The sequence below is a fragment of the Bos javanicus genome, chromosome 21 (genome assembly GCF_032452875.1).
Source record: "Bos javanicus breed banteng chromosome 21, ARS-OSU_banteng_1.0, whole genome shotgun sequence".
In the NCBI taxonomy this organism is placed as follows: Eukaryota; Metazoa; Chordata; class Mammalia; order Artiodactyla; family Bovidae; genus Bos; species Bos javanicus.
The window spans coordinates 1,561,060-1,573,832 of record NC_083888.1 but is presented as its reverse complement, the minus strand read 5'-3'; the positions used below and the strand labels follow the sequence as shown (position 1 = coordinate 1,573,832).

The 12,773-nt window shown below is 51.8% G+C and overlaps 1 long non-coding RNA gene and 5 other non-coding genes across 33 annotated transcripts in view; all 6 read right to left on the bottom strand.

Moving 5' to 3' along the window:
- LOC133234066 (uncharacterized) overlaps window positions 1–12,773 on the bottom strand; it is a 79,198-nt gene that overhangs the window by 7,977 nt on the left and 58,448 nt on the right. For 24 of the 28 annotated variants that reach the window (XR_009731970.1, XR_009731967.1, XR_009731975.1 and 21 more), the window contains 3 exons: window positions 11,214–11,346; window positions 10,094–10,233; window positions 7,361–7,500 (listed from right to left, as the gene is read on the bottom strand). This is a non-coding gene — a long non-coding RNA (uncharacterized LOC133234066). Of the gene's footprint in view, window positions 1–7,360; window positions 7,501–8,480; window positions 8,614–9,154; window positions 9,278–10,093; window positions 10,234–11,213; window positions 11,347–11,887; window positions 12,011–12,773 lie in introns of all 28 variants that reach the window. The other 4 variants (XR_009731982.1, XR_009731973.1, XR_009731960.1 and 1 more) reach the window with 4 other exon arrangements.
- Window positions 1,532–1,625, bottom strand: LOC133234770 (small nucleolar RNA SNORD116). The gene has a single exon (XR_009732277.1). It is a non-coding gene; the product is annotated as a small nucleolar RNA SNORD116 (small nucleolar RNA).
- LOC133234776 (small nucleolar RNA SNORD116) lies at window positions 4,313–4,402 on the bottom strand. The gene has a single exon (XR_009732282.1). It is a non-coding gene; the product is annotated as a small nucleolar RNA SNORD116 (small nucleolar RNA).
- Window positions 7,058–7,150, bottom strand: LOC133234750 (small nucleolar RNA SNORD116). The gene has a single exon (XR_009732258.1). It is a non-coding gene; the product is annotated as a small nucleolar RNA SNORD116 (small nucleolar RNA).
- LOC133234749 (small nucleolar RNA SNORD116) lies at window positions 9,791–9,883 on the bottom strand. Its single transcript, XR_009732257.1, has one exon. It is a non-coding gene; the product is annotated as a small nucleolar RNA SNORD116 (small nucleolar RNA).
- LOC133234767 (small nucleolar RNA SNORD116) lies at window positions 12,524–12,616 on the bottom strand. Its single transcript, XR_009732274.1, has one exon. It is a non-coding gene; the product is annotated as a small nucleolar RNA SNORD116 (small nucleolar RNA).

Below are 12,773 nucleotides of genomic sequence, written 5' to 3'. Positions count from 1 at the left end.
GGGTCCCAATGGACACTTGTACTTAGCCTGGTTGACACATGAGGGTGCAGACTTCCTAGCCAACAGCCGTGCTAGAAGACCTTCCTTGAACAGCACAAAGAGCTAAAGGCCATTGCAGACATTCTGAAGGGTAGAGATGCTGGGGCTCCACCCTTTAAAGCAACTGGGTCACTTGTATGTTGACTTTCTCTTTGTAAGGCAGTAACATCACTGCCATGAACTCAGACACAACATGAGAATCAGGTTGTCCCTGACCATCTGGACACCATCAGCCATGCCATCACAGAATCCAGCAAAGAGGCATGATGAATGAATCTACATGACGCCTCTAGCCAGAGGCCAGGAACACAGGAGAGCACAGCCTCCCTGCACCAGCGGGGCCAAATGACAAAATGAGCCCCACGCCAGACAGCCTCTCCTGCCCCTACAACTGCCCACTCACATGGGCTGCCAACTCCCCTTTTTCCACAGGATCCTGCTCCCTGATTTCTAGGAAGACCCCCTAAACTCAGACAAGGATAGGTGGGCTGGATTTACAAATGACAATGGGATATCCTGAGGCACAATTTCACGCCAAACACAAGGGGAGAACGAGGCAGGATGGACAGAAAATATCCCATCTTCCTCATACTTGACACCCTGGACAGGACAAGATATGACACCAGACTGGAAACCACTCCCAGCTTCAGAGGTCTGCTGCAAAGGAACTATCACAGGAGAGGCCAACTGTTGGAGGGTCCATGAATCTTATGAACCTGCCACCATGGTGCTTCCCCACACTCACTCCAATCTTAACTGAAGGCAACACAGACTTCATGGAACTTAACTGAGTCACTGATACATCCACTTGCCCATCCACCCATGGGTTCCACCACCATTTGAGGTGCATTGCACACTCCCCAAGCTTTGCTCTGCCCCAGCATCTGCACCCCCTCTCAGGGCAACGTGCAGTTCCCTCCCATCGACACAGGATTTCCATCCTCGGAAATGTTCTAAGGCATCTGCCAGGCTCAGTCTCCCAACACCAGTGCTCATTCAGACAACAACCAAAGAAACAGTCAGAAGAAGGGCCATTGGCTTGGCCCACCTGCTGGATGCTCTGACCATTGATCTCCTCTTAATATTAGGAGAAAATCTGCAGCATGCCTTCCTGGAGAAAAAAATGACATCGAAGCCAGCTGAGGCCAAATCTGCCGTATGAATCATGAGTGAAAAAACTTGGCTTTTCTCCAGAGCACCAGGCAATGGGCAGCAGGGGGGTCAGTGAAACTCAATGGCAGATCATATGCTCAGATGCTTCAAATGGCTTCAATTACCTCTGGTAACTGCACACACATCATAACAGAGGAGAACATCACAGGCTAGATTATTGAAGCCAGAGACAAACTGAACTCATTTATAAGGGCCACCCAAAGAAAGAAGACAACCAAATGGAGGTGACCCAGGTACTGTATGCATGTGTGTGACCAAGTCTAAGCTGGCCCTAATTGATAACTAGCCCCAACCCTAGCTTCATGGGAGGCAACGTGCTAGAGCTCAGTATTGATGAGGAGATGGTAGTGAGTTCTCACTCATTTTGTTCAGATTTTCCAAGGAATGCATATGAAAGTTGTCATCATTGATCCGAGTATGTGCTGCTTCACTGCACACCTCAGCAGGGCAGGCAGGGCTGCTCCAAGAAGGAGCCAATGACCTGGGAGTCCTCCAGGAGCTAGGAGAATTCAGAGCCCCCAGGCTTCTTGGCAAGAGGAAAAGTCCATTTGCACTTATACGTACTCAGGCAATCCCAGGAAGCCCTAAATTCATGACACATCTTGGGGCAGAGGAAGGCGTACCATCCTTAGTGATCCAAAAAGCAGAAACTGCAAGCTGTTTCTGCCACACTTCTTGCAGGACTCTCTTGCACCTCCATTCACTGAATCACAGGCAGGGATTCTTGTAAGCTACAGTCATACCTGGCAACTTCTCCTGACAAGTCAAAGGAAAGCACAAGCATGCTTCAAATGTGCACCCGGGTTCTCAATGAATAATATCGGTGTCCATGGTTCCCTGAGGTAAAGCCTGCATCTGCTTCTGAACTACCTCGATCCCTCATGTATGACTGGATACGTATCTATAGCAAAAAAGATAGGAAATTATCTTAAAGTTCCTATCGGTGTCTGTCTGTCTGAGTATGTGTGTGTGGCAGGGGATTTGATATGGGTCTGTGTGTGTGTGTTCCAGTGTACCAAGAAGAATGTGCCTCAAGACTCTGGGTGTGCCTCTGAAACTCCTTCCAGGTGTCTCCAGGACTCAGAGTCCCACTCCAAAGGCCTTGGTGTCTTAACACGTGTGCCTTCACCACAGAAACCTGACTTTCTGCTGTCCAACAAAATGGCAGATGATGCCTGCCACTGTCCACAAGCTCCATGCAAAATTTCATCCTGAGGGGCTGTTGAAATAGGGCATGGGCTCATGATCTCTTCGACCCATGCCCTCTCACTATGAACATAAACCTGACTGCCCAAGGTCGCCTGGCAGAGCAACTGTGTGAATGCCATGTACCATGAGACATGTCAGCTACAACTACAGCTCAGGTGTCCATGGTGACAAGACCCACCTCCTCCTGGATCAAGGAAACTTTCCCAAAGAAGGTCAAAAGTATTGGGAACATGACCCAGGGGCAGATATGGCCCACCATTCCTTAAAAGGGCAAAATAATTCAGGGCATGAGCCTCTTCCTGCCCAGTGAGTCTAATCACTCTCCGAGGCTCCACTGGAAAGTGCAAGATGGGACCTGGTCTTCCTCAGGTACCAGGATCCAGGGGTCACTCCCACAGAAACTGGGCCCCTTTGCCGGCCAGATAATGCTCAGATCCACAGCCTGCAGGGCCCTGGGAACCAACCATACCCAGGAAAAACTCCTACAAATTGAACTCCTCCATCCACCCCCAGTGTGACTCACCCACATCAGAAGCCACCAGGTCTTCTGCTCACAAAGGGACATTTAGTACTCAGAAGACCAACAGGAAGAAGGCAGTCTTTGATTATGGTGACATCACGCCATTCTGCCCAGCATCCCTTCTCTGCTACACAAAACCATCAAGTGTTCACAGAACACCAAGCCTGCTTCCAGGAAGACTTGAGAAGAACTTCCAGGGAAAGACCTTTGTTGTGTGAAGTTTCCCACAAGAGTGCCAGGGGAGTCACTTGCTACATCATGGAGGAAGCCTTGGTATGCCAACCAAAGACGAATCTCTAAAAACCACAGGACTCCAAGGTTGATACTTCTCTGCCAGGGTGGCAAACAACTGGGTGCCATCTGGGCGGTCCACCTGCTCCCATCTTTAGGAACTCATACACCTAGCAAATACCAGGCCCAAAGGAAAAACAGATATGTGCAAAGATCTCATTTCTGCCCACACTAGCTGGTTGTGAGGCCTCGCTAAGTGGAATTCTTCAAGGCACCAAAGATATGCGTTGTGAGTCCTTCTGGCAGTGGGCCACCAAGGCCAAAAAGGTCACCTATCACCGAGCCTGCCAGGCACCAAAATGCCCTCTCTTCTGTACCCAGCCAAGGGCAGCTCCAAAAGGACCACAGTATGGAACACTGAAAACACAAAGACAGTGCCTGCAGCCTCAGCGGACAGATAGTCCCAGGAAATCATCCTGTACTTTTTCTCACCTGCACAACCATTCTGCTCTAGGCCTCTGGCCAACCTGCAGGAGGAATGCAAGGCTGGGACCACTGCACAGTCCATGGCAGCCTCTAAGACACAAGCATGTGACAGAAGATGCAACACAGGAACTGCCAAGGGCAGAAACGAGGCCTATTGCCTTTCACCCCTGCCACCATTTGACTAGGTTCCTGCAAACGCTACAGCCCACAGGGCACTCAAGAAACCTCACCAACCCAAAGGGCCTCAACAGCTAGGACCTCAGATCTGACCTGAGGCTCCAATAAGAAACTACAGAATCTTCCTCACTTTGGCTTCCACATCAACACAGCTCCAACTAGCGCACTTGCAGCAGGAACTGGGACAAAATGCACATTTTCAAGCCAAGAGCTCAATAGACCTAGGCCAGGATCTACTCTGACTCCTAGCATCACTGGTCAGGCTAGACATCTCCTGTGAACTTCAGTGGTATTGACCTCAGACCTTGTACTTCAGGAAAACCGCATGAACATCTTACACAGCCCACACTCAGAAGGGAGCCTTGCAAACAGTGGTGATCCTGGTGATCCTCCTGCTCTATGCATGTACGTGACACAGTAAAAGCAGCCCTTACTGCTAATTAGTGCACACTTAGCTCCAGGAGAGGCAATGTGTTGGAATTCACTGTCGGTGAGGAAATAGTAGTGAATTCTGACTCATTTTGTTCAGATGTTCCCAAGGAACGCATATGAGAGTGTCATAGATACGAGCACATGCTGGCTTGCTGCCCACCTCAGGAGGGCAGGTAGAGCTAATCTCAGGAGGAGCCAGTGACCTAGGAGTCCTTCAGGAGCCAGGGGAATTCAGAGGTCTAAGACTTCTCTGCAGAATGGTCCCTCCATACATACAACTACTCAGGCAGTCCCAGGAAACCCTACATCCATGAAACATCTTGTGGTAAGAGAAGGTGCCATACTCAGTGATCCAAAAAGCAGTGGCAGGAACCTGGGCCTGTGAACTTCTCGCCAGACTCCCCTGCATCTCTCATGTGCATGGCTTCTTGCCCTGGATGACAGACAGTCATACCCGAGAACTTCTGACAAGTGGAGAGAAAGCAAAGGAACACTTCAGATGTGTACCCAAGTTCTCACTGAACAATGCTGATGCCCATCGTTCCCTGGGGGAAGGCCTTTATCTGCTTAGCCAAATGTATTGATTCCCTACCTAGGACTGGATAAATAAGTGAGCATGAGTGCAGCAAAGTAGGTTCAAGAGCGAGTGGGTGTCTGTCTGACAGCGTGCATGGATGGCAGGGCATGCGATGTGGGGTTGAGTGCATCTGTTCCGGCGTACCAACAAGGATGCACTCTTAGGATTTTGGATGGGCCTTGAACTCCTTCCAGCTATCTCCATGTCTCAGAGACCCACGCAAAGGCCTCGGTGTCTGAACAGGCATGCCGTCTATACAGAGTGTGGACCTCCTACCCTCCCACAAAATGGAGTAGATGCTTGTCACCTTCCACGAGCCTCATGCAAAATTTCACAGAGGGGCTGTTGACATCGGCTCTGGGCCCCCTATCTCCATGACCATTCCCTTTGACCAAAGCATAGGAATCGGACCAAGCAAGGTCGTGCTGCACAGCAACTCTGTGAATGCCACAGAGCTTGAGACTACACCAGGAACTATTTCAGCTCAGGTGTCCTTGCCCACTAGTCCCAGCTCTACTTAGAGCAAGGAAATTTTCCATTAGAATGACAAATGTATGGTGAACTTGGCCCTGGGGCTGATGACCCACGATACCCTTGAAGAGCAAAAGAATTCAAGGCATGAGCCTCTTCCTACCCAGTGAGTCCAATCACTCTCCAGGGACCCAATGGTAAGTGAAAGACAAGAGGCGCTCGTCCTCAGGTACCAACATCTAGGCATCACTCCCAGAGAAACAGGGCCCCTTGCCCAGCCAGAATAGGTTAAGATCCCCACAGTACAGGCTCCTGGGTACTGACCACATCCTATGGGAAAAACTCCCATAAAGGAGAGCTTGGTCCAAATTGAACACTCCTGCCCCAAATAGAAACTCACCCACATTGGAAGCCTCCAGGGGCTCTATTCACACAGTCAACCAGCACCCAACAACAGGAAAAAGGTGGGCTTTGACTATGGTGACATCACGTCATTCCACCCTACACCTTGCATCTGCCATGCAAGACCACCAAGTGCTCACAGATCACTAAGGTGGCTTCCAGGAAGACATCAGAAGACCTGCCAGCAGAAGACTTTGGATGTGCCAGGTCTCCCGCCATAGTGCCAGAGGAGCTGCTGGTGCCTACACTGAGGCAGCCTTGGTATGCCAACCAATGACCAATCTCTACCACAAACATGGGCCTTCAAAGTTGCTAATTCACTGCTGGGGGGAGCGGTGAACACCTGGGTGGATCAGGGCCGACTACCTGGCCCCAAATTTTGAGAAATCACACACCTTGCAAATTCCAGGCTGAGGGGCCAAATGGGGGCCAAGGCGATGTACGCACACCACATTACCACGCACGGGCTGCTTTTCAAGGTACCAAAGATACAAATGAAGAGTTCTTCTTCTGGCATCAGACCACCAAGGCCACACAGGTCACTATTACCAAGCCTCCCAGACACAAGCAATCCTCCCTCCTCTGTACCCAACTGAGGGCAACTCTAAAAGGACCACAGTATGTATCACTGAAAACAAAACAACAGTGCCTTCAGCCTCAGGGGACAGATTGTCCAAGGAAATCACACAGCATATTTCCCTACCTGCAAAACCATTTTGTTCTAGGCCTCTGGTCAACCTGCATGAGGAATTCAGGCCTGGGATCACTTCACAGTTCATGGCAACCTCCTAGACTAAAGCACTGTGATAGCAGTTACAATTCAGGAACTGCCAAGGGCAGAAATGAGGCCTATTAACTTTCACAACTGCCACCTTTCCCCTAGGTCTCTGCAACATCTGCAGCCCACAGGGCACTCAGGAATTTCACCAACACAAAGGGCTGCAATGGCAAGGGCCTCAGATCTGACCTGGGGCGCCAATCAGAAGCCAAAGAAGCATCCTTGTTTCAGATTCCACATCACCACTGACCCAACAAGCACACTTGCAGCAGTAACCAGGAAGACATGAACATTTTTAAGCCAAAGGCTCAATTGTCCGAGGCCAGGATCTACTGTGACTCCTGCCACCACTGGACAAGATGGATGCCTCTATGCTCCTCAGTGCCCTTCACCACAGACCTCACATTCCAAGAGCCACCCAAACATCTGTATATGGCACACCCACAGACGGGAGCCTCGCAAATGGTGGTGACCTGGCTCCTCCATGCGTGTGTGTGACACAGTCGGAGACGCCCTCACTGCTACCCAGTCCCACCCTTAACCCCAAGGGAGGCAACGTGCTGGACCTCAGTTTCGATGAGGAGACGGTAGTGAGTTCTCACTCATTTTGTTCAGATTTTCCAAGGAATGCATGTGAGGGTGTCATCATCGATCCGAGCACGTGCTGGCTTGCTGCCCACCTCCTCACGGCAGGAAGGGCTGCTCCCAGGAGGAGCCAGTGACCCGGGAGTCCTCCAGCAGCCAGGGGAACTCAGAGCCCTCAGGCTTCTCAGCAAGAGGAACGGTCCCTCTATACGTACAACCACTCAGGCAGTCCCAGGAAACCTGAAATTCACGACACGTCTTGGGGCAGGAGAAGCCGTACCGTGCTCGGTGATCCAAAAAGCAGTGGCAGCAACTCGGGTGCGCCACACTTCTTGCCGGACTCCCTTGCACCTTGAGTCACTGCCTCACGGGTGGGGGTTCATCTCCTGGCTGATGGACAGTCATACGTGGCAACTTCACCTGACAAGTGGACAGAAAGCACAGGAATGCTTAAGATGTGTACTTGGTCTCTCGCTAATACTGATGCAAGTGTTTCACTAGGGGAAGGCCTGTATCTGCACCCCAACTATAGTGATCCTTTACAGACGACTGGTTACCTATCTTTCAAAAGAGTGCGGCAAATTAGGCTCAAGTGCGTGTGGGTGTCTTTCTGACCAAGCGTGCAAGGGTAGCAGGGGATTCGATGTGAGTTTGAGTGCCTGCATTCTGGTGTACCAATAAAAATGCATTCTCAGCATTTTGGGTGTGTGTCTGGAAATCTGTCTGGGTATCCAAGTCTCAGAGACCGCATGCAAAGGCCCTGCAGTATGAACATGCGTGCCATCTCCATGGAGTCCTGACCTCCCACCATCCCATGAAATGGGATGACACTTGGCATCTTCCACAAGATCCATGCAAAATTTCACTGAGGGGCTGTTGACATAGGCTCTAGGCTCCCAATCTCCATGAACCGTGATCTCTGACCAACGCAGAGACCTGACTGCCCAGGGTCACCTTTGCGGAGAATCTGTGTGAATGCCACATACCCTGAGACTACGTGAGCTACTACTATAGCTCAGGGGTCCTTGTCACAAGTCCCACCTCCTACCCTCACAAGAAAATTTTCCCAGACAACTGCACAGTAAGGTGAACTTGGCACTAGGGCAGTTATGGCCCACTGCACCCTCCAATAGGAAAAGAATTCAGGGCATGCGTATCTTCCTGCCAGTCCGCCCCAATCAAAGTCCAGCCTCCCCTGGAAACTGCAAGATGGAACCTGGTCATCCTCAGGTACCAGGAACCAGGGGTCACTCCCACAGAAACGGGATTCCTTTCCTGGCCAGATTATCCTCAAATCTACAGCCTGCAGGGCCCTGGGTACTGACCACACCCTAGAGAAAGCTCTCATAATGCAGGGCTTGGTCCAAATTGAATTCATTATGCAACAAAGGGCGACTCACCTAAATCTGAAGCCTCCAGGGCCTCGGCTCACAGGGACAATGAGCATCCAGCAAGACCCACAGGAAGAAGGCCGGCAACACGACCAAGGGCTCACAGATCACCAGGGATGCTTTCAGGAAGACTTCAGAAGACCTGCCAGGGAAGACCGTGGATGTGCCAGGTCTCTGCCATAGTGCCATGGGAGCTGTTGTCTCCTACACTGAGGCAGCCTTGGTATGCCAACCAATGAGCAATCTCTATCACAACTGTGGTGGTCCTCAAAGGTTGATGCGTCACTGCCATGGGGGGCAAACACATGGGTGCTATCAGGGCTGGCCGGCTGGCCCCAACCTTAGGGAATCTTGATAATTCCAGGCCGAAGGCACAAATGGCGGCCAAGGGGCATGTGTGTACACCACCTAACTACCCACAGGGCTGGTTCCTTGGCCTCTTTATTGCAACTCTTCAAGGCACCAAAGATGCCCTTTGAGAGTCCTTCTACTGGCAGTGGGACAACAAGGCCACAAAGGTCACCTTTCACCGAGCCTCCTAAGGACAAGCAATGCCCTGTCCTCTGTACCCAGCTGATGGCAGCTCCAAAAGGACCCCACTGTATTACTGAAAACAGAACAACAGTGCCTGCAAGCCTCAGCGGACATATTGTCCCAGTAAATCACACTGCACTTTTCCTCACCTGCACAAACATTCTTCTCTGGGCCTCTGGCCAACCTGCAGGAGGAATGCAGGCCTAGGACCACAGCATAGTCCATGGCGACCTCCAAGACTCAAGCATGTGACAGGAGTTGCAATTCAGGCACTGCCAAGGGCAGAAATGCGCCTATTAACTTTCACAACTGCCACCATTCCCCCAGGTCTCTGCAGCCACTGCAGCCCACATGGCACTCAGGAATCTCAGCAACCCAAAGGGATGCAACGGCGAGGGCCTCAGACCTGACCTGGGGCTCCAATCACAAACCACAGAAGCTTCATTGCTTTAGAATCGACATCACCAGAGCCCCAATTAGTGCATTTGCAGCAGCAATCAGGACAAAATGCACCTTTCCAAGCTAAGACGTCAACTGTCTTGAGGCTAGGATCTACTGCGACACCTACCACCACTGGACAAGCCAGATGGCTCTATGCTCCTCAGTGCCTTTACATGGACCTTGTATTCCAAGAGGGCCGCTAGAATATCTGTACATGGCCCACCCTCAGACGGGAGCCTCGCAAATGGTGGTGACCTGGCTCCTCCATGCGTGTGTGTGACACAGTCGGAGACGCCCTCACTGCTACCCAGTCCCACCCTTAACCCCAAGGGAGGCAACGTGCTGGACCTCAGTTTCGATGAGGAGACGGTAGTGAGTTCTCACTCATTTTGTTCAGATTTTCCAAGGAATGCATGTGAGGGTGTCATCATCGATCCGAGCACGTGCTGGCTTGCTGCCCACCTCCTCACGGCAGGAAGGGCTGCTCCCAGGAGGAGCCAGTGACCCGGGAGTCCTCCAGCAGCCAGGGGAACTCAGAGCCCTCAGGCTTCTCAGCAAGAGGAACGGTCCCTCTATACGTACAACCACTCAGGCAGTCCCAGGAAACCTGAAATTCACGACACGTCTTGGGGCAGGAGAAGCCGTACCGTGCTCGGTGATCCAAAAAGCAGTGGCAGCAACTCGGGTGCGCCACACTTCTTGCCGGACTCCCTTGCACCTTGAGTCACTGCCTCACGGGTGGGGGTTCATCTCCTGGCTGATGGACAGTCATACATGGCAACTTCACCTGACAAGTGGACAGAAAGCACAGGAATGCTTAAGATGTGTACTTGGTCTCTCGCTAATACTGATGCAAGTGTTTCACTAGGGGAAGGCCTGTATCTGCACCCCAACTATAGTGATCCTTTACAGACGACTGGTTACCTATCTTTCAAAAGAGTGCGGCAAATTAGGCTCAAGTGCGTGTGGGTGTCTTTCTGACCAAGCGTGCAAGGGTAGCAGGGGATTCGATGTGAGTTTGAGTGCCTGCATTCTGGTGTACCAATAAAAATGCATTCTCAGCATTTTGGGTGTGTGTCTGGAAATCTGTCTGGGTATCCAAGTCTCAGAGACCGCATGCAAAGGCCCTGCAGTATGAACATGCGTGCCATCTCCATGGAGTCCTGACCTCCCACCATCCCATGAAATGGGATGACACTTGGCATCTTCCACAAGATCCATGCAAAATTTCACTGAGGGGCTGTTGACATAGGCTCTAGGCTCCCAATCTCCATGAACCGTGATCTCTGACCAACGCAGAGACCTGACTGCCCAGGGTCACCTTTGCGGAGAATCTGTGTGAATGCCACATACCCTGAGACTACGTGAGCTACTACTATAGCTCAGGGGTCCTTGTCACAAGTCCCACCTCCTACCCTCACAAGAAAATTTTCCCAGACAACTGCACAGTAAGGTGAACTTGGCACTAGGGCAGTTATGGCCCACTGCACCCTCCAATAGGAAAAGAATTCAGGGCATGCGTATCTTCCTGCCAGTCCGCCCCAATCAAAGTCCAGCCTCCCCTGGAAACTGCAAGATGGAACCTGGTCATCCTCAGGTACCAGGAACCAGGGGTCACTCCCACAGAAACGGGATTCCTTTCCTGGCCAGATTATCCTCAAATCTACAGCCTGCAGGGCCCTGGGTACTGACCACACCCTAGAGAAAGCTCTCATAATGCAGGGCTTGGTCCAAATTGAATTCATTATGCAACAAAGGGCGACTCACCTAAATCTGAAGCCTCCAGGGCCTCGGCTCACAGGGACAATGAGCATCCAGCAAGACCCACAGGAAGAAGGCCGGCAACACGACCAAGGGCTCACAGATCACCAGGGATGCTTTCAGGAAGACTTCAGAAGACCTGCCAGGGAAGACCGTGGATGTGCCAGGTCTCTGCCATAGTGCCATGGGAGCTGTTGTCTCCTACACTGAGGCAGCCTTGGTATGCCAACCAATGAGCAATCTCTATCACAACTGTGGTGGTCCTCAAAGGTTGATGCGTCACTGCCATGGGGGGCAAACACATGGGTGCTATCAGGGCTGGCCGGCTGGCCCCAACCTTAGGGAATCTTGATAATTCCAGGCCGAAGGCACAAATGGCGGCCAAGGGGCATGTGTGTACACCACCTAACTACCCACAGGGCTGGTTCCTTGGCCTCTTTATTGCAACTCTTCAAGGCACCAAAGATGCCCTTTGAGAGTCCTTCTACTGGCAGTGGGACAACAAGGCCACAAAGGTCACCTTTCACCGAGCCTCCTAAGGACAAGCAATGCCCTGTCCTCTGTACCCAGCTGATGGCAGCTCCAAAAGGACCCCACTGTATTACTGAAAACAGAACAACAGTGCCTGCAAGCCTCAGCGGACATATTGTCCCAGTAAATCACACTGCACTTTTCCTCACCTGCACAAACATTCTTCTCTGGGCCTCTGGCCAACCTGCAGGAGGAATGCAGGCCTAGGACCACAGCATAGTCCATGGCGACCTCCAAGACTCAAGCATGTGACAGGAGTTGCAATTCAGGCACTGCCAAGGGCAGAAATGCGCCTATTAACTTTCACAACTGCCACCATTCCCCCAGGTCTCTGCAGCCACTGCAGCCCACATGGCACTCAGGAATCTCAGCAACCCAAAGGGATGCAACGGCGAGGGCCTCAGACCTGACCTGGGGCTCCAATCACAAACCACAGAAGCTTCATTGCTTTAGAATCGACATCACCAGAGCCCCAATTAGTGCATTTGCAGCAGCAATCAGGACAAAATGCACCTTTCCAAGCTAAGACGTCAACTGTCTTGAGGCTAGGATCTACTGCGACACCTACCACCACTGGACAAGCCAGATGGCTCTATGCTCCTCAGTGCCTTTACATGGACCTTGTATTCCAAGAGGGCCGCTAGAATATCTGTACATGGCCCACCCTCAGACGGGAGCCTCGCAAATGGTGGTGACCTGGCTCCTCCATGCGTGTGTGTGACACAGTCGGAGACGCCCTCACTGCTACCCAGTCCCACCCTTAACCCCAAGGGAGGCAACGTGCTGGACCTCAGTTTCGATGAGGAGACGGTAGTGAGTTCTCACTCATTTTGTTCAGATTTTCCAAGGAATGCATGTGAGGGTGTCATCATTGATCCGAGCACGTGCTGGCTTGCTGCCCACCTCCTCACGGCAGGAAGGGCTGCTCCCAGGAGGAGCCAGTGACCCGGGAGTCCTCCAGCAGCCAGGGGAACTCAGAGCCCTCAGGCTTCTCAGCAAGAGGAACGGTCCCTCTATACGTACAACCACTCAGGC